General features: G+C 39.2%; 1 protein-coding gene across 5 annotated transcripts in view; it reads right to left on the reverse strand.

Moving 5' to 3' along the window:
* Window positions 1-25,742, reverse strand: part of RALA (RAS like proto-oncogene A) — a 68,881-nt gene extending 43,139 nt beyond the window's left edge. Inside the window, exons 1-3 of one of the 5 annotated variants that reach the window (XM_061165670.1) lie at window positions 25,486-25,742; window positions 23,204-23,262; window positions 11,311-11,412 (exon numbers count right to left, since the gene is read on the reverse strand). The gene's annotated coding sequence lies outside the window, so the exon portion shown is untranslated. The remainder of the gene's footprint in view (window positions 1-11,310; window positions 11,413-23,203; window positions 23,263-25,485) is intronic. The other 4 variants (XM_061165666.1, XM_061165668.1, XM_061165669.1 and 1 more) reach the window with 4 other exon arrangements.
* Window positions 25,743-27,193: the final 1,451 nt, after the last annotated feature.

Raw genomic sequence — 27,193 nt, forward strand, 5'->3', positions numbered from 1 at the left:
CTGTGACAGACTAATTTGAATTCCTGAAGCTGATTCCGCTCTTGAGAACAGTGGTGTTTTTTCTCCTTTTCTTTTTTTTTTTTGAGAAGGGAGGATTTTTGTTATCAATCATTTTATTAAAAACAAAACAAAACAAAATACTGAACAATCTTTAACAGGAAGGCAGATTGATACTGTATCCCAATTCCTGGATCTAGTTTAGAAAATAGGTTCCCCACCTGGTGCTGCTAGGAAGGAGTGCAGGAAACACCATGTAACTCTGTCCTTTGTGAAAGCTGCCTCTTTCCCCCACCCCCGAGTATGTCCAGTATTTGATGAATCTCATTAAAGTTAGTGAAACTTGACGTGCCTCTTTTCTAGGATGCGCTGTATATCTGACTTTCAAGGAAATTTGTTTGCCATTGGACGATCTTTTTAAAATTTCTAACTTCTTCCATTGATAAACAAAGCACAGTACTGCACCTTCTGAAATATATCAAATAGATTAAGCTAATTAAAAAAAAAAATTCCCAGTCCAACAACAACAAAAATGGGAAGGTAAGCCACAGACCAGGAGAAAATTTTTAGAATTTAAAACTAAAATTACTGGGTAAAGAGACAGGCAGATTTTGGCTCACCGGCAGGAACTCAAAAATGAAATGAACTGTATGGAAGCTACCATCAAAGAATTCAAGCAGAGAAAGAAAGGGAAATAGAGGAGACTGAGCTGATTAAATTTAAATTCCTTCTTACTCTATAAATATGCATTTTAGCTATTTATAAGATGACCAACTTAATGCATATTTGATATCATATTAAATCAATGGTGAAAGAAGTTCTTGATCCATAAAACATGATAAAAACATTTTCAGTTAAAACATTTTTTTGCCTAATAGGGTGATGTAAATAAATGTGTAAGTAAAGATAAAGATTCTTTACCATCTGAGCCACCAGGGAATCCCTTAGAGGTTCTATCTAAACAGAACCTCTTAGTGAAGCATTCCTGGCCTTCTCTCCAGGCCTAGGTGGGTAACTCCTCACTCCTCAGTAGTCCAGAGCATTTTGGACAAAACTTCTTCCAGTGCTTCCCACCACATTAATTATTGGGAGTTTTTCAACAGCAAAGAGCTCCCCACCTCCAATTTTGTAATCTCAAATTTAGCACAGTATCTAGCAAATAACTAGTATATACATATACAGTTGCAAAAGAAATTAAACTCTTGAAAATGACCTTGGAGAACAGGTAATCAGTACTGGTAAAATTCTGAGACATTCATTCCCCTTAGAAGGTTGGCACTAGTTAAGAACTGACTGAAGTGATGGAGAAACCAGTCACAGAGAAAGGCAGACTGCTCCCATATCTGATAACGCCTTGTTGTATTACCTGGAATTACAATGCATTATGCAGTATGGACAAACTGAACACTGGTCTCAGAGGCTAAGTTAGCTTTTATGAGACTAATGTTGAAAAAGAAACCCTGAAAAAAAGAAAATGGAACTGTTAGAGATAATTCTGCTGAGCTGAGCTGATCTGTCACGCAATTTTCTTAATAAATACAACCATGTCAATGTTATATAACATTTGATTACAAAGAAATTCAGTCTTCTGATGACAGTCATTTACTAAAATCACTATAGCAAATTGCAAATCTCTACAAAACTCTTTTGCTTCTTACCTTATATACGTATTACAAGGTTATATATGGATTAGACCCATGTTCTGCTCCTATATCTAATCCAATAGTTTTCCTTATGTAAGCTATGTTTACAGTAACTGAATTATTTTCACAAATTAACTTGACATGTAAATAGCCCATTCCCCTTTGAGAATCCAATAAAGGTCATGGAACCTCAACACAGAAGACCCACCATGGTTCTAGTTAAAAATTAATCTAAGTGCTATAAAGCTTATACCTAGTTACTGCTTTTGCTGAATTTTTAGTGGATTATGAGCAATAACTGCTTTAAAAAAATATATGGCTGGCATAGAGAACTGATAACGAGGATATTTACTGTAACATTATGTGTAACAAAAAATGAAGACTAGCTGTAAAAGAGAATTATAAAACAATTATTAAAAAGTGACACTGAAAAATATTCACAAAATATGTGAAAGTAGCTTAAAAATAGGATCTATGTATAAACTTTTAAAACAGATATGTACTAGTACAGACAGGAAAAACATTAGACAGCAAAACAAATATCTGGTACGAGTAATCTAAGAGCTTCCCCAGTGGGTCAGCAGCTAAGAATCCGCCTGCAATGCAATCAAGATGAGGGTTCGATCTCTGGGTTGGGAAGATCCTCTGGAGGAGGAAATGGCAACTCGCTCCAGTTTTCTTGTCTGGAAAATTTCATGGACAGAGGAGCCTGGCAGATTCCAGTCCATGGGGTCGCAAAGAGTCAGACACGACTGAGCAACTGAACAAGCATGCAAGAATAATCTAAACAGGGGAACATGAAAAATGATTAATTTTCAGAGCTTTTCATTTACTTCTACACCAGTGGTTTTTCGTTTTTTTGTTTTTTAAAAACCATGAATACTGCTTTTACAACCAGGAAAAAAAAAGAAAAGCTTATTTAAAAAAAGAAGAAATATTTAAAACAGTGTCTGTGATTGGGCTTTAAGAGAATCAAACTGTCACCAGCTGCCTTGGGCAACTGTGAAGACAGCGGACACACACGGCAAAGCTGGAAGTACACAACGCACTGAACTCTGCAGACGGTCAAGCGGGCCTGTGGCAGTCAGCCTCCAGGAGGAGTCCCGACAACGCCCGCCTCCTGGCATTCACACCCTCATGTAGTCTCTTTCTATACGATACCAGCCTTGATCTGTGTGATCAATGTAATCCAGCAGAAATGAAGGCACGTCACTTCCTAGAACTGGTAATAGAAGACTGAGGCCTCCATCCTGGACTCTCTTGTAATTCTCTTCATGGGAAACCATGCTTGCTGTGAGCAGTCATACGTGAGAAGCCCAAGTGGCAAGGAATGGAGGTCTCCTGCCAACAACCATGTGAGCAGGATAGGAAGGCGACCCTCTGGACTTAGACAAGCCTAGGTGCTCGAAGTCCTGGCTGCCACTTTGATTACAGCCTCCTGAGAGACTGAGTCAGAACTATACAGCTAAAGCTAATTCCGATTCTTCCCCCACTGTGAGAGAGGTAGGAGCTTGTTGTTTTAAGCTGATAAGATTGCAGTCATTTGTAATGCAGGAAGAGCTGACTATATACAGTTAGCTTACAGTTTTGGAGACTATAGAGCCCTAAGAACTCATCTCAGGAAAAAGCACCTAGGCTATAGTTCATTTTGCTCAAATTCGTGGTTCTGATTTTTCTCTTGGTCTGACCCAAATTAGAAAAGATATCTGAATACCTTTGCAAAAGTTTCAGTTCCTTAGATTTGACTTCTACTTCCTTCCATTCCCCCACTCCTATTTCATCCCATCTTCTCTTTTAGTTACTATAAATCTAGGGTCACCAGACTCCTGTAAAGAGCCAGATAGTAAATATTTTAGGCTTCTCTGGAGCAACTACTCAAGCCTGCTGCTGTAGTTGGAAAGTAACCATGGACAATATCTAAATAATTGGGTCTGGCCTTGTTCCAATAAAACTTTATTTCAAAAGCAGACAGTAGATGGGATTTGGCTGCAGAATTGTGGCTTGCCAACCCTTGCTGTAAATGAAACTGATCAAGATCCTATATGACTAATGCTTCCGCTCATGCAGCACATCCCATTTCCTCTGTTGATTCAACAGATACTGTTCCAGAAATCCCCCACCCTTCTAATTTGTCCCTCTGTACTGGATGCAAACATGTTATTTTCCTATCTTAAAAAAAAAATTATCAACCCTACTTCCATTTCTTAAACTCACTGTATCGAATTCTGCTTCTTTCCTCTCCCTAAGCCTGCTCTCACCCAAGCTTTTGTTAAGATCATCAATGATCTTCAAATCACTAAGTGAAAAGTTGAAAGTGTCAGTCACTCAGTCATGTCTTGACTCTGTGACAACATGGACTGTAGCCCGCCAGGTTTCTCCTGTCCACGAATTCTCCAGGCAAGAATACTGGAGTGGATACCATTCCCTTCTCCAGGGTTTCTTCTCAACTCAGGGATTGAGCCCAGGTATCCCACATTGCAGGCAGATTCTTCAGTGTCTGAGCCACCAGGGAAGCCCAAACCCAACCAGAAATTCTCAGGCTTCAACACACGTTGCCTAGCAGCAGCGACTGCGATAATCACTCTCTTTCTTAAAATACATTTTTTCTTTGACTTCCAAGATACCTTAATCACATTATTTCCCGCCCCCCCCCCCCCTTGAATCTCTTTGGCTATTACTCTTCCATCACCATCATTTTAAATTCTGGTCTTATCTTAGGGTTCATCTTGGACCCCTTTTGGATAGCTATAGTCTTTCCTTTCATGCTCTCACTCAGGATACTTTTTTACATGGAAAGATACACAAATTTATATCTTCAGATTTCATTTCTCCCCTGAACACCTGGCTCATATTCAACATCTTCAACTGGTTGTCTTAACAGGTAGTCCAAACTCAACTGCCCAAACTGTCCAAACTCTACTCCTATCTAATTCACCTACCCCAAACTGCCTCTCTTAGTTTTCTCTTTATCAGTAAATGGCAATTCATTCTTTGAGTTTCTCAGACCAAAACTACCGGAATCATTTTTGACTCCTCTTTCATAGGCCACACCTGATCTGCTGGCAAATTTAGAGGCGCCATCCTGAGAATAAATCCACTCCTCAGAAGACCTCCCATGATACTCAGAATAAAATCCTTACTATGGTTCTAACTCTTCTTGCCATTCCTTCTACTAGAAGATAAACATATGGCCCACTTCCTCATAGCCTTCCGGATTCTGGTCTGTAGAATGTAAGATTCATGAGCACAGGGAGTTTTTGTTTATTGTTGCATCTCTATTACCTCAGTAGTACCTGACACATACTAAGTCCTTAAGAAATATTTGCTGGATGAGTTAACTGTGAAAAGAGACTCCCCACAAAAAAATCCCCCAAACCAAAACCCAGATAGCTTACAAAGTTGATGGAAAACTTATTAGCAAAATAAACTCTGTATATTAACTTTGTCCTCAATTTACATTCTCATAGTGTTTGTAAAACATAACCAGAGCCCCTGATAACTTGTAGCAAAAAAGGATGGAATATGAGTCAACACACTGAGATTTTGCCACACACTAGCCTCTAAAGACTAGTTTTTCTGACACTTACCTAACTTCTGACGACCATGGTTTTCAGATCTGTAAAATGATGACTAACCCAGGAGCCCTGGACCCCTTTAAAATCTACAAATTTCCAAAAGTTGACATATAACTTCAGGATTGTGTGATGACAGATGCTTCCAAACCCACAGGGAGCAGACCACAGCTTCTATAAAGGTGTGTTGATACGGAAGTACAATTCTGACTTCCTGGAAAAAGTGACATGCTATGTATGAGAAGTATCATACCAGCTGATATAACCTGGTGACACAGAAGTGAAACAAGTGTCACTTTTACAAGATGAAAAAAGCAGTGGGGATGTATGGTGGTAATGGTTGTACAACAATGAGAATATACTTAACACTTACTTAAGGGCTTAAAATGTCCAAGGTGTTAGGTTAGGTATGGAAAAAACTGTCTTCTGGTCTCCAACAATAACAATGGCAAGTTGGTAGAAATTTTCATCCTTTTTTCAAATTTCAGTAGAAGACCATGTAAATAAGTCCCTAAAGTTATGTAAGATGTGCGAGGTCACACAGCTAATAAATGGCTGTGCAAGAATCAAATATAGACCTATGAAACCCCAAATCTACACTATTTTCAATGTACTATATACCATAAGACTAAGTTCAAGGACACAATATGTCTAAGATAGTTGCACACACTGATGGAATTCTGATTAGACACACAATTAGTTGGATTCTACCTCTAGTATATTTACAAAAATCATTTTTATAGCTGGGTCATTATGAAGGTATTTCCAAAATTTATGGGTAAGTCTCATAAGAGCAGAGGTTATGCAGATTTAGTACCCAAAACAACCTGCTTATAAGCTAATAGGAATACACTCAGTTATATTTCTGAATATAAACTAATATTTATTCCTGCTTATTTTTAAAGGAAAAGATGCTAAAATTTGTGGATGAATGCTTACAATATTCTAACATTTTATGATATTTGTCAAAATGATTCTATAAGGTAGGCATCAAACAGATGAATAAAAAACAAGACTGTACAAGGGATTATGCATCTTCAATATTAATTAACAGAGAACTGAACAGAGTCCATCTGATGCTTCCAACTGCTACTGCTTATAACAACATGGATATTCACAGAGAACTCAAACTGAAAATGATTAAAATAGCCCGTTCTTTCTCCTATGTTCCTCATTTCAAAGAATGACATCATCACTCACTTGGGCTCAAGAATAACTAACTTCATGGCTATTAGGATGACTGCTACTACAAACCAAACAAAACAAACACAAAACAGAAAATGACAAGTGCTGGTGAGGATGTGGAAAGACTGGAACCCTTCTGCACTCTTATTGGGAACACAAAATGGTACAGCAACTATAGAAAACCATATGGTGGTTCCTCAAAAAGTTAAAAACAGAATTACCATATGATACAGCAATTCTATTTCTTGAGTATATATACCCAAAAGAATCGAAACCTCCATAAAAAAGAGAGAAGAAAGAAAGTAGGGTCTCAAAGAGATATCTGTACACTCATTCATAGAGCATTCGTCATAATAGCTAAAGTATGGAAGGAACTCAAGTTCAGTGGGTGAAGAGATAAGCAAAATGTGGTATAAACATACAATGGAATAATACTCAACATGAAAAACAAGGAAATTCTGCAATCTGCTGCAACATGGATGAGTCCTGGGACACTGGGCTAAGTGAAATGAGCCAATCACAAAAAGACAAATATATGACGCCATTTAGCTACGGTACTTAGCATAGTCAAAATCATAGGCAAAAGGTAGAATGGTGGCTACCATGGGCTACAGGGAGGGAAGACTGGAGAGTTATTGTTTAATGAATACCGAGTTTCAGTTTTACAATGAAAAGAGTTATGGGGATGAATGGTGGTGAAGGTTGTAGAACAATGTGACTGTATTAATACCATGAAACTGTACACTTAAAAATAGAGAAGATGGTAAATGTTATGCTACTGTATTTTACTACAAAAAAAGGTGGAAACAAAAAATAATTACACAGAATTTAAAAATTAAAAAACAAGTACATTACTAGTTATCTATTGCTCCATAATAAATTAATCTAAAACTTAGTGGCTTAGAATAACAAACACTTATTATCTTAGAGTTTGAGCCGCTTAGCTAGGTGGTGCTAGTAGTTCAGGGACTCTCATGAGGTTGCAGTCAGGATGCTGGCAGACTGCAGTCATCTGAAGGCTTAGACAGAACTGGACACGCTGTTTCCAAGATGGCTCACTCACATGGCTGTTGGCGGGAGACCTCAGAGTTCCTCGCCATCTGGGCCTCTTCACTGGGCTGCTTGAATGTCCTCATAACTTCAGGTAACTGATCCAAGACAGCAAGGCTGAGCTGAAATGTCTTTTATGACCTAGCCTTGGAAGTCATACAATGTCATTCGGTCAATCTTACTCCCTTATTCAACGTGAAAGAGAATCACTTGCAAAACGGTATGTATGAATACCAAGAGGCAAAAATCTCTGGTGGTATTTTAGAGGATGGCAACCACAAAAAAACTTTACACAGAAAACTATAAAACACTGCTAAGAAAACGTAAAGACCATCTAAATACTGCTTTAAGTCATGTTTATGGACTGAAACTCACATTACTGCACAACTATCAACCCTCCCCAAATTCATCTACAGGCTCAACTCAATCTCAACAAAAAATCCTGGCAGGGTTTTTTTTGGTGGAAACCGATAAGCTGATTTTAAAATTTGTATGGAAACAGTAACATCAAGAATACCCAAAACAGCATCAAAGTATGTAGGAGGTTGTCAAACTAGACTGTCCTGCCAACAAATCTATTTTACTTTTAATGATATATACATTTAAGATGTTAAAATAATCTCAAGTTTATAGAAAAGTTGCAAGTATAACCCCAAAAGATTTTTTCCCTGTGCTATTTGATAGTAAGTTGCTCACTCTCTCTCACTTGAACACCTCTGCATTTCCAACAAAAGAGGACAGCATCTACAAACCACAATGCAGCCACCATCACTGGGAAATCAGCAGGAACACATTTCTACCAGAGAATCCTCAGACCTTATCCAAGATTCTGCACTGGGTTAGAATCGTGCACTGCACTTAGTAGTCAGATCTCTTTGGTCATCTTCAGTTTAGAAGAATTCCTAATATTTTCTCTGACTTTCATGAAGTTGGGAATTTTAAAGATTACTGACCAATTTATTTCATAGAATGTCCCTTAAGTGAATTATATGATGATCAGATTCAGGTTATGTATCTCCGGCAGGAAGAACAAAAAAGTGACGCTGTTTTTTTTTTCTGCCTTCATCTTTTTAATAGGTTTCATTTTTTAAGAGCAGTTCAGGTTCACAGCAAAATGCTTCTTTGTACATAAACTTTTACTGGGACATAGTAATTCCAAATTATTTATGTATTTATTATCTATGGTTGCCTTCTATTTACAGTGGCTGAGGTGTGTACTATAACAGACCATTTGGCCTGTAAAGCCTACAACATTTAACATTTGGCCCCTTAAGAAAATATTTGCTGACTCTTACTATATTGACTAAGAAGACTTATTAGAAAGCTATAAAGACAGTTGTGGTATTAGTGAATGGATACAGAGAACTCAACTCAACAAAGCGTTGACAAGTTTGTACCCTTATAAATGTAATATGCCCACTTTACATCTCACCTGAATACCAGTTTGAAAATTCCTAACCTGTTTAAATCTACAGTTTCACTGCATTTTGAAAACACTGATTAAAAATATACACACACACACACAAATGGAAGACATTCTGATGAGTTTGTAACAACTGACTGACATCAGGGGAAAAGAAAATGAACAAGATAAACTTCATTAAAAATTTGTCATTAACTGCTGGATCAAACTAAAAACTGAGGCCCACTACTAAGGAAACACAACCAACAACACAGTTCTCCCATTTTGATCTATATACTTTATAAAGTATTTATTTCAACTATGACAGTTATTACAACAAATACAAAACAAACTCAACCCTAAAACCAGGCCTTCAAGTCACGAAGTGTTAATAACCTCCACTATAAAGGAGACCCCATGTGTGCAGGGGTTCTTGTATATATTATGGTCTGGCATCATCTGGAAGAGAGCCGAGACAATTTATTTCTTACTTAATTTTTCCAGCTTTATTGAAATATAATTGACAGTAGAATTATATACAAAGTACACAATATGATGATTTAATACACTGATTATTTTATGAATGAACCAAGTCTTTCAGAAGCTGTAATGAAGCATTCAATTACACTGCTCTCACTAAACAATATTTTAGTGTATTTTTTTTAATTACTAAGAATAAAACATTTTCATTTAAAACAGCTAATACAATCTCTTGTTATTTTTCAATTTGTATTCACAGTTTATGGCACATATGGTATAACTGCACAGTAGCACATGGACATGATCTGAAAGTAAATATACACATGCGAGTTTCCCGAATTCTGTCCTGACGGGGCACACGGTCAAAGAGAGCACTCCTCCGCAGGAGAGGTGCTCAAAGCATAACTAGTTCAAGAATAGGCAAGAACCAATTTTAGAGTACACATTTAGAAACTCAAAGAGGAACCTGACAGTAATTTTACGTTTGTCCAACTTAATTTTTAAAATGGGCTTGTTTTCTGTCTTCTTAAATTTTCATTTTTCTAGTATTTTTAACTATATTTTACAAAAGTATCAGTCTGCTATGTACAGAAAATTTAAAAAATAGACCTTAACAGAGATTATTTCAGAAGCATTGCTGCAGAGAACAATCAAAAGGCAAACTTGATCGTGATGCTTCCTCAATTTTTCCAATGGCTCCCCAGAGGCCTGAAATGAGGGGCTTTAACATCTGCCTGCAACTCTCCCAGTCCTCTCCCCTGCGCCCTTTCTGCTTCCCTACCCCACCCCTCAGGCATACACCACACTCCCTCTAAAGGGCATGGCATGAATTTTATTCCCTAGTTCTGAACACCTGAAGTCCAACTCAACTTGTTCATCTCCTTTATCAAACTCCTATTCATCCTCCTCTGGTCACTTCTAGGGAGTGCCCCCTGTTACCTAGGCGGGGGTTAAGTACCTTCCCTCAATGTGTCTAGCACAGCGCCTGGCACACAACAGTGCTTATTCACTCAATAAACATTAAACATAACTTATGTTCAATATTCACTGTGCCTACTGTCTCCCCCAAAATGTTCTATACTTCTATTCAAAACTTTACACTGTACCAAGAATAAATGTATGTTTATCAGCTTCAAATATTAAAAAAAAAACCACACTATAATTGCTAAAGAAAAAAAACCTCTCAGTTACTGTCTTTCTTCCCTTTTTCACTTCATTTATAAGACTATTTTTGCCATCATGTCCCAGTTTTGGAATGAAGAAAACACACATTAGTAACAACTTTCATCTCAAAATTACTTTCATATGACTGCCTTAAAAGGGTTGTTTCTTTTTGAACCCATCTGCCCGATTGTGACACTGTGACACAGATTTCAAACAGAGGCTTATTGACTAATATAAGAAAAATAACCTACAAAAAGGAAATTTGCTGCTGTTAATCCTTGGCCCAAGAGCTTTATTGTAACTGATAATACTTTATACTGACATTAAGTTGAAAACAAATTCTGACCCAAATGGTGTTAACAATTATAATCAAAAGAGCACTTCATGTTTTTAAGATTTAACAGTTAAGGAAATCTGGTCATATCATACGTCTTGATTTATCAGTAAAGAAACAGCAAAAGGCAATCCATAAGCAGAAACAGTTTCCTACATTTTGCATAAATCTGTCAGATGATGACATGCATTCTATACTGCATGACAACACTGTTCTTAAGAAGTTACTAAAATTTCACTAAGAAGACAGATAAGCTTACTATCTTACAGTTCTCTATGACAGTAATGCTCTGAAAAGAATTACTCCTGAGTTTTAAACAACCAAAAAAAGACCCTATAAATATTCTGGACTGTACATTTTAACTAGTCTTTTTTGATTGAAGAACAAATTGTCAATATTTGTATCAAAGTTTTAAAGATGTAATAAAATTAGATACAGTTTAAATTCATAAGAATAACAAACAGTAGTTATTTCAGTACTTACATTGAAAGAACAACCAAATCAACAGCTGGGATTTGGAGGAAAATGAGATGAAGGCTGAAACTAAAGTATTTCTGGAGTAATATAATCTTCTTCCTTTACTTCCTAATTTAAGAAAAAAGCAAGCAACTGTTAACTAGATAATCTTAAAAGCATTCACATATATTTTTACTTGAAAATTTAAATTATGCTTCATTAGTCTAATAACAGCATTCTCTAAATACTTAGTAATTGACAGCAAGGGACATGGACCAGTCAAGTTGTGATAAGCCTTAACACGTCCAAGATGGGAAAACCCTGGGAATTCAATCAAAGCTATAAAAGGTAAAGTTTAGCTCCCCAAATCATCAAAGAGTGGTACCTCCTGTTTACCAGGTATACTTAACCCTCAAGATACACACATCTGGTGCAGTGGTAAAGAACCTATCTGCCCATGCAGGAGATGCAAGAGACATGGGTTCAGTTCCTGGGTTGGCAAGATCCCCTGGAGTAGGAAAATGGCAACCCACTCCAGTATTCTTGCCTAGAAAATCCCATGGAGAGAGGAGCCTGGTGGGCTACAGTCCACAGGGTTGCAAAGAGTCGGGTATGAATAAGCACACACATACACACATCAAAAAATAATAATCATGAAAATTTCTCAACAAGCCAATAATCAAAGTAGGCAACTTAGCCATCAGAAGCAGTATTTGGATAGGATGACATTTTAATTTCTGAGTCGTATTTGACAAAAATTGAGTTCAGAATTTCATGTCTCACAGATTCTTCACCTTAACTGAACAGTTTAAAATTTTCTTCTTGATAACCCAGAATCATAATGGTCAACTATCACCCTGTTCTCAGAGGCGACTATGAATTTAGGGCAGCTTTCCCTAGATTCAATAGCTCTAGAAGATGAAACCCTAAATTCCACTGTCATGCTATAGTCTTTCTGCCGCATCCCTTCCTTTCACAGCCGTCCCTCACTAATCACTAACTGCCTACGAGCCTTCAGAGCACCCCTCCATCCCGAAAAACTGTCTGGAAGCAAATTACCAGGCTTATTGCAGTTAGATGTAAAACAAGAGTAAGTAGGTTCTGAAAGACTTATTACTATTCTCTTGAGCACCGGACATATAATAGCTTTTAGTGTTAGGATCTTACCTTCCTACTTTGGATGTTTAAAGGTATCCTCCCCGCGCCCCCCGCACCCCGCCCCCCCCCGGTTGTTTTGAAACTTTACTTTCTAATTCTCAATGGGGAACATCTTCTACCTCATAGGGTTGTGTTTGGATGATTAAATGGAAATAATGAATCTGAAATGTTTGGGTCAGGGTCTGGCCATGGAAGGAAAGCTCCAAATTCTAGTCATTTCCTTCTCCCTAAGTACATTTCATATTTCAAGTTGTAAAGTCTGACCTCCAAATAAGTGAATGTTGCTGTATTATTTTTAGAAGCTTATGACCAAGACGGTTAGGGAACTAACTACATGAAGGATGTGTCTGAACAGGCAGATGCTTGGGAAGCTGGCAAGGGCGTTGCATGGCTGCCATCTTCAATTATTTGAAGAAAGGTACATGTGAAAATGACTATTCTTGATTCTGTCAACAGATGCACTGTTTAACAAGGGCTCAAAAACATATTTGTGTGCTAAGTGCTTCTCCAGAGAAAACAGGAATAAAGAGAAGCCACAAGATAATAGGCAATAGTTTAAAACAAGGATGGATTTTAAAATTAAGACATCCAGAAATAACACATAATTTCCACAATACCACCACAAGTGTTTAAGCAACGGCTAGTGGCCGAGGAGTTTTTGAGGAGATTTTTGTAAACAGTGGAAGAATGTATTAGCTGCCCTTTGAAGACCTTTTCTAACTCTGTAAAAGATGATACATTTTATACACAGTCCAAAATCAGAAGCTCTTGTTTCTGCATTTATTTTCACACTAAAAATAAATCCTAAAGAATACTGGAAAAGTATAGATGCAACACAAGAGCCACAGTATCCAAAATTACTTGTTTGACTTCATGATAGTACCTACATATCAGTTATATGACTACTCAAGAGTTTAGATTATAAATGCTCCGAGTGATGAAAAATATTTTCTTTTCTGAGCAGGAAAATCACAACTGCATCAATAGCACCGTCACCATCACCATCCACTCAATGTCATGAAAAGGAACTGGGAACAAGCCTTACTTTAGGAAAAAAAAAAAAAAACAACCCGCTTTGAAGATGAATCATGTAACATATGGACACAGACAGAGCTTGAGAATCCAAGTAAATGAAAGAAGAGAGGAAGGAAACTAATTATAAAAATGCGTTTCAGCAATCTGTAGGAATGCAGGAACTCCAAGAGAGTTGGCTATAACCCCCACTCAAAGAGCTAAAGAAAACTACATAAAAAACACGCAAGAGAAGTACAGAAAAATCAGCCACAGTTATCAAGTTGTTATCATTGTTAATGCAGGTGCTCCCCTCACTTCCATGGGAGAGATACCTGGAATGTTTTAGCTTAAGCCAAATATCACCTGTATTTGGCTAGGTAAGAAAAAGTGCTACTAGTAAAGGCTACTTTAATCAGCTAACAAATGTGATTTCCCCCTTAAACTTCAGATATTAATATCCTATTCATTACTTTTGGTTTGATTTCATAAAAGTGAGCAGAAAATGACCTGCTGCCCCTAAAGAGGCATAAACATGGCTTGTCTGCCAGCACGCCCTCTTCTTGCGGGACCTACTCTCTCCTACTGCAATTACAATGGGACTATATACAGGGGCAGGCCGACAAAGCAGGACAAGAGACACAGGCTGGCCAGAGTACTCTACTCCTTAAAGGAGTGAGAGAGACTGGCGCTTTGATGAATCTGGAGATGAATGTGGCCACCACACAGTCTGCCAGGACGAAAAAAGCAGCAGCAGAGCTGGGGAAGGAGAAAAAGCCAGCACATTTCTGTTGTGCTTAAGGTAGCCTAAACTGGATTTCTGACTCTTACAACTCAAAGAATGCTAACGATTTACAGGGTCTCTATTCGTTTCTTACAACCTAGAAAGGAAGAGTTTCTCACTGCTTAATGGCAGAAGGAAGAGAAAGGGGTCTATGCTGTCTTTGATTAGTTAGTCTTTAATTAATCTAGTACTTCAGTACTAGACATGTGGAAGAATTACAAACAGAAGATTTAGCTCTTATTCCAACTCTCCAAAAAGCCCCATGGCAAATTAGAAAAATTAAGCAAGGCTTGTGGTTAACTTCATTACATTCTAGGAGAAAATCTTTTAAAATCACAGATCTTAAGGGCTTGTATCCAGAACTCAAAGAACTCTTAAGACACAGTAAGAAAAATAATCCAATTTTTAAAAACTGGGCAAAAGATTTCAGTAGACACTTCACTAAAGAAAACAGGTGGAAGACTAACAATAAGCACATGCAAAGATACACTATCATTCATTAGAGAAACGCAAATTAAATTCTCAAGATACTTATTTATACCCAACAGAACGGCAATAAAATTTTTTTAAACATGATAAACAATTGTTCGTAAAGATGCAGAGAAACAAGAATCCTCAAATATTGCTGGTGGGAACGCAAAAGTGAAGTGAAGTCGCTCAGTCGTGTCCGACTCTTTGTGACCCCATGGACTGTAGCCCATCAGGCTCCTCCATCCATGGAATTTTCCAGGCAAGAGTACTGGAGTGGGTTGCCATTTCCTTCTCCAGGGGATCTTCCTGACCCAGGGATCAAACCCAGGTCTCCTGCATTGCAGGCAGACGCTTTACCATCTGAGCCACCAGTGGGAATGCAAAATAATGTATTAAACATCAACCTACCACACAACCTAGAGATTTCACTTTACATTACCAATGAGAAATGAAAACATATGTCCATTAAAGACTTCTACATGAATGTTCATAGCAGGATTATTCATATAACCAAAAAGGGGAAACAATCCAAATGTCCATCAACCAGTAAAAGGATAAGCAAAATGTAGTATACTCATAGAATGGGAATTAACTGCAAAGGTGTATAAGAGATTTTACACTGAAGTGATGAAAATGTTTTAAAACTGGATTATGGTAATGATTTACATAATTCAGTAAAGTTACTAAAAATCACTGTAAATCTAAAATGAGTGAATTTATGGTATGTAAATTACATCTCAAAAAGTTACTTAGAAAAAGTGAAAAGAGGCTAGAGAAGTCAAAACAGGCAAGCAGAAATTATGAACCTTGACTGGCCCTGGATCAGGAGGAAAAAAACAGCTGTTAAAGATGATAGGCGGCAATTAACAAAATCTGAACTTGGACTAGATATTAGATGATGTCATGAAATTTCTGCCAATTTTCTTAGATATTACAGTAGTAGTATGGTAATACGGGAGAATGTCTTCATCCTCAGAAGATGTAAACTCAAGTACATAGAGGTGAAATTTCATGTCTCCAACCTTCTTTCAAACAACTCAGAAAAATAAAAGCATCTACACTTAGAAAGGTAAAGCAAATGTAGCAAAACAATAATTGGTGAATATAAAGTGATTAGTAACTACTGGCTTTCAACATAGTACTCTTATTAACTTTTTTGTAAACTTTTCAAGGCAGCAAAGACCTATTGGATAGCACAGGGAGCTACAGTCATTGTCCTGGGATAAACCATAATGGAAAAGAATATAAAAAAAAGAATGTGTGTGTGTATATATAGATCTGAATTATTTTACTGTACAGCAGAAATTAATACAACATTGTAAACCAACTATACTTCAATTAAAAACAATCTTTCAAAGCACAAAGTTGGGGGAAAAGAGTACTCATTTTATATTCTCTCTTTAAACATTGTTTTTATTGAGGTAATATTGGCTTACGACATTATATAAATTTCATCTGTACAACATATGTTTCTACTTCTCCCATATCCTACAATGTGCTCACCAAGAATTTACTTTTCATCTGTCACCATACAGCTGATCCCCTTTCTCTGTTTTGCCCTCACCCCTGCCCCTTCCCTTCTGATAACTAGTATTCTGTTCTCTGTATTCGCTTTAGCTTGATTTCTTCACTTTTTTTTCTTTTTAATATTCTAAATGAGTAAAATCAAAAGGTATTTATCTTTCTCTGACCTATTTCACTTAGCATAATACCCTCAAGGTACATGTTGTCACAAATGGCAAGCTTTCATCTTTTTCATGGCTGAGTAGTATCTTGTGGTATGTGTGTGTCTGTGTATACCACATCTTCTTTACCCATTCATCTGCTGACGGGCACGCAAGCTATTTCTAAATCTTGACAATCATAAATAAGGTGATGAACCTAGCAATGCATACATGTTTTTGAGTTCATGTTTTCACATTCTCTGGATAAATACCCAGAAGTGGAACACCTAGATTATATGGTAGCTCTATTCTAGACTTTTTGAGGGGTCTCCATACTATTTTCGATAGTGGCTGCACCAAAAGACGCTTGTTTCTTGGACGAAAAGCTTTGACAAACCTAGACAGTGTATTAAAAAACAGAGAAATCTGTTGCCAACAAACCTTTGTTAACAAAGGTCCATATAGTCAAAGATATGGTTCTTCCAGTAGTCATGTATGGATGTGAGAGTTGGACCATAAAGAAGGCTGAGAGCCAAAGAATTGATGCTTTCGAGCTGTGGTGCTGGAAAAGACTCTTGAGGGTCCCTTGGACAGAAAGGAGATCAAACCAGTTGATCCTAAAGGAAATCAACCTTGAATACTCATTGGAAGGACTGATGCTGAAGCTCCAATACTTTGGCCACCTCATGCAAAGGGTCAACTCATTGGAAAAGATCCTGACACTGGTAAAGATTGAAGGAAGGAGGAGAAGGGTACGACAGATGATGAGATGGTTGGATGGCATCACTGACTCGATGGACATGAATTTGAGCAAACTCTGGGAGATGGTGAAGAACAGGGAAGCCTGGAGTGCTGCAGTCCACGGGTCGCAAACAGTCAGACTTGATTTACTGACTAAACAACAACCAACAATATCTAAGGATCCCCCTTTTCCCGCATCCTTGCCAACACTTGTGGTTTATTGCCTTTTTGATAAAAGTCATTCTAACAGGTGTGAGGTGATATCTCACTGCAGTTTTGATTTGCATGTCCCTAACGGGTGACACTGAACATCTTTTCATGGAGCACTCTCATTTTAAAATGCAAATGTAATAGGACTCACTGATGTAGTTCTCTGTGCATTTTCAGAAAGAGGCACAGAGATGAGGTATACTATCATCTCTTTGGCTGATACAAAGATCAAATGAAATCATATACACAAAAGTGCTAGGTGTCAATTTAAAAGAATTTAGTCACTTACACTTTGTACCTTCCTAGAACAGAAATACAGAATTAAATCTAGCATCATATCTGATTACTCCTGTCTAAAACTGGAGTTCCTCAATTTTGTAGTCAACACTGTACGAACAATTCTTCAAAGCACTGTCAGTGTTCAATATGAATAATTCCCTTTCACCACTCTAATTTGGGTATTTTGTCTTTCTACTTACTATACCACAATCTGTTAACAGTGTACTTTTTAAACAATTTAGAGTTTAATGGCTTAAATTCAGACACAGTAATTTAAGACAGGAATCCTGTTATGAATCAAAAGGACCATTTACCTGGAAGTTCAAACAAAAAGCACTGAATTAAACACTTACAAAGTAAATTTATGTGAATTATAAATCGACAAATTCATCATTAAAAAAAACCAGCCTCCCCATCCCCACCTCAATAAGCAAAGGACATAAAAAGACAGTTGACAGGATAAAAAAAAATCAATGACTAATGAGTGTACAAAAAGTTCAAACAGTTGTAACCAAATATATATACACAAACTTTAACAAAACAAAACCAAATATATATACACAAACTTTAACAAAACAAAATCAAGGGTGGCTTTAATGATCTGGGCCAAAGCAAAGGACAAGAAAAGATAGAGCAAAAAAAAAAAGAAAAGATAGAGCAAATGATCAAGTTTTATTTTATTCTGAGGGATCAAGAAAGCTCAGCAAATAAGAATAGATGAAGTAATAGACATAGACACTTATTTTAACTGTAACGTAGACACCTCAAATACTGAGATCTTAAAGACTGACAGGGTAGTGTAGTAAAGTTACCAATAGTCCAAGCACTAAGAGACTAAGGCTGGTGTCCCAGAAAGTTAAGATCTCAGAGGACGGGGATTTTTTGTCACAGGAAAGCGTTTTAGGCAGAAAGATGAAGACGAAATGTCCTCAGACTAAAAAGATGGGGGCAGGGGAAATAAGGCAAAAAACAGGGAACAGAAAAGATCAGCCAACTGCAAGCCCAGATATCAGGGTAGCAGCATGTAGCAGAGGATGAGACCTGAGGCTCTTCAAGGCAGGAGAGCCCCAAGCCACCACCTGCCCAGGGCTGAACTGTGGACTAAGGAGGCAGCAAGATCCACAGAGAAAAAGGCAACACAGATCCCGGCAAAAACTGGAGACAGACAACTGGCCACAGACCCAGAACACTCACCGGTGGGGAGAGAGCTCCTCAACCTAGAGACCTGCCAGCATTTCTGGGACAACGAAGATCCCAGAAATGGGATCACACACTGGGATTTGAAGGGACTTCTAGGGAGGAGTTCCTCGGCACAAGGGACAAGAAATTAATAAATATCCCATCACCCTGCACTCCTGGGAAAGGAAATAGAATGACTGAGACAGAAAATGAGATGTGGACTGCAAGTTCACAAAATGGACTTAGATAATCTTGAAATTACAAGAATCTACAGAAAATATGCTACTTGAACTTTCTGGGTGAAGCAGATGGCAGTGAAATGAAAACATTCTCCAGAACACGGGAGATTGAGCACTGGTGTGTGTCCATAACTGCCATGTGAATGGAATGTGCCCAGGACGCCAGCATCTGGTTCCACACCAACATATACCTTCAGCCAGAGGCCTAGATCATTTATAAATGAATTCTGGAGGCCAAATGGACCCAAGCCCTACAAGCTTGCCTACAATTACCCCACATCTGTGTACCATGGGCCACCTCATGGATAAACTCATCTAATTACAAGTCTGACTTGCCTTATTGACTAAGGACTTAAGCCATAATCACATCAATACAAGGTGAGCCTAATCTGTTAGGCACAGAAACCACTTAAACACCATGAAAGCCTAGAAGGAAACTCTTAGATTTTCATAGACCTATGGCTGCTTTTAACCTGTGGCACCCATGACTTGCTGAGTGAAGATTACAATGAGGTTCGGAAGAATTATATGGAGAGGCGGGGACAGAACTTAGGAATGGTTGTATGAACTGGGAAGCTAAGGATCAGTACCTCACCTTGATTATCATTACACTTTGCTGTTGCCCACTAGGTAAGACAAGCTTCCTGCCTCTTGTATCTATTGACATTAAGTATCATAGAAATAGTGAAGGACTGCAGCCATGGCAAGCAATTTCCACAGTTAAATTAATATCTAGTGTAATCTTTATCTTTGTACATGCACAGAAGAGATAATACAATAAAACAATCAGCATCTCTGTCAAAGACACTCCTAACACCACTATTTAACATTGTTCTAGAGATAGTAATCAATGCAATTAGATATGACAGACAGACATAAACACTGGAAAAGAAAAGGATAAAACCTTTATTTACAGGTGACATAACTATATATCGCAAAGAGTCAGACACGACTGAGTTACTGAACAACAAGTAACCGTATAGCTGGGCCAAAGAGAAGCAATGATAAAATACAATGGATAAGAAAATTGTTTATAATAGTAACAACAAAAGACAAAATACAAAATACGTAGGAATAAACAAGAAATGTTCAAAACTTATACAAAGTATAAATGATTCTGCAGAGACAAAAAAGTGGATTTAAGAAAATGAAAAGATTTCACTTATTTAAGATTAAGGTGTTCTAAGTTATCTAGTAAGTTTAATGTGATCTCAATAAAATAGTGAGCTTTTCAATGGACTTAGACAAACTGATACTAGAGTTCAAATAAAAAAATAAGACATGCAAGACTAGTAAGGAACGTTGAAGGAGGAGCAATAATGGGGAACTAGCCCTACCAGATATTGAATCATATACAAAGCCTTTATGATTAAAACAGTGTAGTACTTACTGGTACATGAATAGTCAGACATACAAAAGAATGAAACACACCCAATTGCATATGAAAATCTAGTACATGATAAAGGGGGCAAAGTTTTCTCTTAAAAATGGCATTAGAACAATTGGAAAGTCATGTGGAAACAATAAAATTAGATCCATTCCTTACATCAAAACAGAAATATACTCCAAATGGATCACAGAGCTGAATGCTCTCTGTATTATAAATAAAATTGTATTAGTACTGAAGAAAGCATGGCTAAATTCCTCTCTAACCTGTGGGTAGCGAAAAGGCTCTCTATGACTAAAAATCTAGATGCAATAAATTTAATATATTTTATTACACAGAAACAAATTATTGCAAGTCAAAAGAAAAAAAAAACAAAACACATGTACCACTAGCAATGCCAAAAGATAACTGGGCAAAGTATCTGCAATATATGGCAAAGCTAAATGACTAATATTCTTAAATATAAAGAAGTTTGAAACTCTGAGGAGAAAAGACCAAAATTTATTTAGAAAGTGAGCAAATAACACGAACAATTTTAAACATACAAAAAAAATGGCCCTTAAACATATGGAAAAATGTTCAGTTCACTTCTAATACGAGAAATACAAATTAAAACTACACTGAGATACCATTTCTCATCTTTCAGATTAGCAGAAGCTGCAGTATTCATATACCACAGGTGGGAATTCAAAATACTCCAATCCTACAGAAGAAAAATTTGGCAAATCTAACAAATCTTACATATACATTTGCCCTGAAGATATGCTTTCAACAATACAAAGAAACAAAGATTAGCATTATAATATCATCTGTAATTGAAAGATACTGGATATTAATTGTAGTGTAGTATGTTAGTCGCTCAGTCCTGTCCAAATCTTTGCGACCCAATGGACTGTAGCTCCCCAGGCTCCTTTGTGGAATTCTCCACGTAAGGATACTGGAGTGGGTTGCCATTCCCTTCTCCGGGTGATCTCCCCAACCCTGGGATCAAGCCCTGATCTCCTGCATTGCAGGTAGATTCTTTACCATCTGAGCCACCAGGAATAAGGATGTCATTAAGAACTGAGGAAGTTTGGGAACTTCTGACAAAGTCCTGTGTAGGCTTTTAAGAATGCATGGGTACCTGTAGTTACAAGGTTACTATAGACTGTGGTCAACAAAATTTATAATAGGCTAATGAAGGCACTGTCCATAGTAGAATAAGGTAGATTTTATGGCAGATCACAAGGGGAGCAACTAGCCCAGTCTTGAAAGTTGTTTTTTTGTGTGTTGTTGTTTTGAGAGATGGGGTTGAGAGAAAAAAAATTGAATCAAGATACAATTTTTGGAGAGGTATAAGCTAAACTTATATATGAAATTAAGGATAAAGGGAATTTGGATTTTATTAATTATCAAGAAGGAGGTGTGAAAGGCTTTTAAGCATGGGAGTATCAAGAATGCTCTAACCCCCAAAGTGTGGAGAAGATTGGGCAGGGAGACCCCAATCAGAGACTGAAAGGCTGCTACAAGAATCCAGAATAGATCTAGATAGGGCAGCAGAACTAAAGCATCTGCAATCACTCAGTAGCGGGGCAGCCTCATTTTCAATGGATTACTATGCTAGCTTCTCAACTGCACAAGAAAGCAGAGATCCTGAGGTTTAAAAGACTACAATCATGATCTATTTGGAAACTGGGGATCTTTGCCCCACCTTCACAATGTATTTGGGGGTAGAAGTCATTTCATAACCTTGCTGTATTTTATTCTCCAAGATGACATTGACAAACCCTGATATTTAGTTTCAATAAGTGAATTCTGCAATGAAACTGGATCCCAGACTTCAAAGAGATTATGTGTGTCAAGCAGTATGTCTGTCTACTGAATCTGATACAGGACTCTAGCTGTGGCATATTTAAGAATACTAACGTATTTTGTGGAAGCCTGCTTTTTGGGTCAGAGAGAATACCCTCTGATGTTGAGAAATTAAGTTTTCGCCTGCAGATGTAATAAGTCAAAGATGCAAATTCTTTTCTATAATTTATTCAAACATCTTTAAGAACTCAAGAGCTTTAATTTCGCTTTTTCTATATTGTAACCAAATTCTTATGAGTGCAATGAAGTAGTAAGAAAGATGTTTTAGAGCTAAAGAAAAAAAAGAAGAATAACTGTTACTAGTGGGGGCTGGAGGATAATTTCCTGTATCTCCTTCGGTCCAAGAAAGAGCTTAAAAACTAAAGATTTCAGGAAAGGTCACTACAAACAAGCCTCCAACAGTCTTCTTAAATAGGGACTATTCAGCTACTCGAAAGGTAAAAAGTAATCATCAAAGTTGAGTTCCTGATGGTCTACTCTCCTAGGACACTTACACGAACAATGCCCAACCATTTTTTCATCATGGCACATGCAGAAGGGGATAACATATGAAAGATCACAAACAGAAGACTGGCTGCTGTCTGAAGCCACCTGGCCAGGGTCAGTGGTTACCGCAGTCCCCATTTGATGGCCAAGAATACTGAGGAGATCAGTATCTTTGCTATCTTAAAGCTCAGCTAAATCAAAAATTGAATTTTTTTCTCAGTCTTTTAGGATTAATTGCAATAGCCAATGCTCTAAGCAATCATTACTTCAAAATCCTGACAAAGTTACTCACTAGTGCCCAGCTTCCAGCAATTAACTTCACTTACCCTTGGTAAACTATGGAAAAGTTACCTCCTGTAGTGTGGAGATTAAAAATAATACAAGTAAAGTTCTTATCACAGTGCTTGGCAGGCAATCAATGCTATTACCAAGAGGGTTGTTAAAATAAGGGAAATCTGACCTCTGTATAGTGGTTACGTCACTGAGATAAGAAACTGCAGGCTTCGGTCTCCTTAGTGTCTAAAACGAAAAATTTCATAAAACAATGAAAACCATGAACCATCTCCCTACTTCTTGAAAATCACAATCTTTTCCCCATGAATACTCACAGCCTTTTAATCCAATACTTTAAAAGTAACTGTCTTTGCAATCCATGTACTTGTGCATATTACACTGGTACACAGATACAAGAAGTGATACTGATACATTTCTGTTCTGCAGAAGCACAGACATTTGGAGAGAAAAGAAGGTATCAGCGCTTTTTTATCTCAACCTCACTACAGTGAAAATAACCCAACCATCCACAGGCAAAAATTATCTCCCTGATCAAATGGTAGACAATATTCTTTCCTACAATTAGCCCCCTTTCCCTGAAAGCCCTGCAAAGAAAGTGTTGTATGAAGAATTACTTCGAAATAATTGATACAGATGACTGCACACTCAGCAGACACACGGGAGAACAGCATCTGGATCGCTGAAAAATCATGTGAAAGTGGCTATTGGTAAGTCATGTCAAGGTCGTAACAAGAGGACTTCTTATGTCAGACTTCATGTACCCATGGGGAAAAAATGAGCCATTATAAGCAATTTTGCGATGTACCACACTATCCCAACAGTGGTAACTCCCGATTTTCTCTGTTTGATTAAGATAGGGTATGGTTACAAACTCCAAACACAATTTACTATCACCAGGAAATCCTGATAATCCTGGGCAAAAAAGCTCAAGTGGTAAACATTCCCTACTGAATACAAGTTATTATAATGACCAATCACAATACCCCAAATATAATATTTCAGAGGAGGAGAGTTTTGGAAGGATGGCAAACGATTCTTCTTGATTTGTCCTTTGACCATACTAAAGAACGGAAAGACAAAGCAAAATTTGCATGTGCCCCAAAACTGAAACAAAAACACAAACAAAAAACCTTAGCCCAACAAAATAAATGACTACTCGAAGGCAACTGTGAGATCACCTATACATTCATTCACTCAGTGAAGAACTGTGTGAATAACTTCTATATTCTGGGCACATGCCATGTAAGCACAGGGATGAGAAAGACATGACTCTGACCCTTAAGAAATTCAAAGACTAAAAATAATGTTTTAAGCATCACGAGTCATTTTATAATATTGCATTAATATAGACAAAAACGTAAGCTAATAATACACACTGAAATATACTAATAAACACAAGCTAAGAGGAATACCTTTCCTTCAGTGGAAATGAATTTACTAATGAAATGTGTTATTCAATATGTGGAGCATGATTAAAATCGGAATTTATTTCCAGGACAAGAATTAACTCATGACACATATTTTATAACGATCCTCTCCCCGCCTCCCCGCTCCCGACACAATTCGTAAATTAGGTGCTTTTTAGCTTGATAGGTAGGGCGTGGTCCTGGAGTTCTCAAACAACGTCAATGACACTTGGATGAGCTCTCACAAGTCTGGACATTCAGGTTCCCGAGAAAGGGCCAGTCAACTCCCTGATTCTCCCTAAACCTTGAAACAACACTGCCACCTCTCTGCGCCGTCACCTCCGCCCACTTACACACAGATACCCAGCCTGGAGCACACATATCACATCTTTCACTTTTGGAAAACCTTTAGCACGAACCACCGAGGAAACACCCCCTTGCTCAAAACACCCTTATCGCGTCCTCGTTTCAGAGGCTTGATTCTTGACTATTGGCTAAACCTGTACAGGCGCCCAGGACCAATTATTTAGTTCAGTGCGGACCATCTAATGACTTCAACCTGTAAAACCCATTCCTTTAACTGGCACAAAACCCCACCAGAGATGTTTAAAAAGCAACTGCCCGCAAACAGACAAGGAGTGGAAGAAAGGGAAGGAGGGGAGAGGGGCGGAGTGAGGCGCGGGGACTGCGGAGACGGGTCCCCCAGGTCGCGGGCACCGCCCAGGCGGGGACCTCGGCGCGGCGGGCCAGAGATGCAGGGTGACCTTCCGACGAGGCCAACTCAACGTGGTGCCGGGGTCGGGGGACCCCGCCGCAACCGCCCGTCTCGGCAAGTGCACTAGCCCGCACAGCAGCGAACACGGCGCCCCGGATTCCAGCTCGGGCTCGTCCCGCAGCTGGTTCCCTGGCAGAACGCGGGAGGTGCAATCTCGGCGTCCGGGCCCTGCGCCCGGGCCTCGGATCGCCGCCGCCCAGACACACCCCCGCCGCCGCCCGGGCGGCCCCAATCCCTCCCGGGTCGGCCCTGGTGGGCACCACTCACCTGCACCGCAAGCCGGTCAGCCGCCCCGTGGGCTCCGGAAGCCGCGGCTGAGCTGGCTCCAGCCGGATAGTGCTCCGCTCTTGTAGTCTAGGAGGCTCCGCGCCGGGAGCGGCAAAAGGAGGAGTCCGACAGGCGGCGGTGGAACCTGGGCGGCAGGAGGAGGTGGAGGAGGACTCCGGGGGCTCGGCTCTCGGGAGATCCACCCTCCTCCTGGCCGCTCTGCAGCAGCTGCCGCCGATCACTTCCGGGGCGCTGGGGAGTGGGGCGGGGCCGGCTGGGAAGCAACTTCCTGTCTGCGAGCGGAGAGGAGGGTGGGGGGCCGGGTCTGGAGAACAATGGCCGGAGGGTGCGGGCTCTCCCGTGTCCACTCTCTGAGTGTTGAAGGCGGGCTTCACGGCCTTTAGGACGGCTCCACCCCCGGCTCTCTGCGCCAGCGAGGTGAAGTCACCTCCCGGGGGCCCGGGAGTGGCCGCGGGCCTCGCAGAGTTTCCCGGATCTCGGCGCCACGACGTCCTTGTCTCTCTTCTGGGGACCAGGAGGGGGTTTTTGGAAGGAGGGGGGGAGAGCGAAGGCCGCCATCTTGCTTCTAGAGGGCAGCCCCTTCTCCCGAGGCGTCCTAGGGTGGAGGCAACTCTTCTGTGACCGGGGTTTCCCGAGTGGAGCCGGCGACGTGGCTCGTCGCAGGCCGAATCCCGGGAGATGAGTCAATCGCCTGCCCTGGCTGGAAGGTCTGGTGGCCGCCCTGGGCCTCTTATCCTCCTGCTGATCCCTAAAGAACTGGCATCGGTGGATAGTCGGATCCTTTGCTGAGGATTCCCGAGCCTCCTACGACACTGCGGCTCTGATGTCTGGTGTGGCATTGAGATCAACCCGCAGCCCCATCGTATAATTTGGGAACCTAAATTGGAAGTAGTTCCACTAAATCGTTTGCTTTATTTAATCCATCCACAGGTTCGAAATAAGAGCGTTAGACTAATACCCGTTAGCAGCTACAGTCTTGTCTCTTGATACTAAACTCCCTTCTCCTCCAGCCTCCCCATCCTCCAACTGAGTACCAACTCGGCTCTTGACACAGTCCATCCAAAGGATGCCCACTCTAATGAAAACAAGTAACTATGGTTGGAAGTGTAGTATATCAAGGTATAGAGAGAAAAGAATGGATGAGTTTACTGAAACTGCTTTAAGCTTTTAAAGGGGATTTTACAGCACCAAAAAGGGGTGGGGTGGCAAATCCAGATCCTGACAAAAAAGGACGTGCAGCAAAGGAACAAATAGTATTGAAAAGTCTGAGTAGTAATTACAGGACTTAAAAGTTCAAGCCTGGCCTGCTGAAAAAGATGAACCTGAAGTAGCAGACAGGAGCCAAACATGAACCGTCTTATGCTGTGCTGAGGCAATGAATAGAGGAATGACCTTGGACAGATTGATAGTACAATTTAAATTGGTGGGGGATAGATTAGCTGAGGGGAGGAGCAGGGCAAGCAGAGAGCTTGTAGACCAGGGGCCATTATAGAAATCAAGAGAAAAGAATCATAATGTGAGTGGCAGTGAACAACCAAAGATGAATTCCTAAAGTACAGAATGCCAAATGAACTGGTTATGACAATTGATTCGTGGGGGGCAGGTGCTTGCTGGGTAAAAGAATGGAAATGACTGTAATTATGCCTTGTCCTGCTTTTGAGGGGAGGATAAAGGTGTATTTTACAAA

The sequence above is a fragment of the Dama dama genome, chromosome 18 (genome assembly GCF_033118175.1).
Source record: "Dama dama isolate Ldn47 chromosome 18, ASM3311817v1, whole genome shotgun sequence".
Classification (NCBI taxonomy): Eukaryota; Metazoa; Chordata; class Mammalia; order Artiodactyla; family Cervidae; genus Dama; species Dama dama.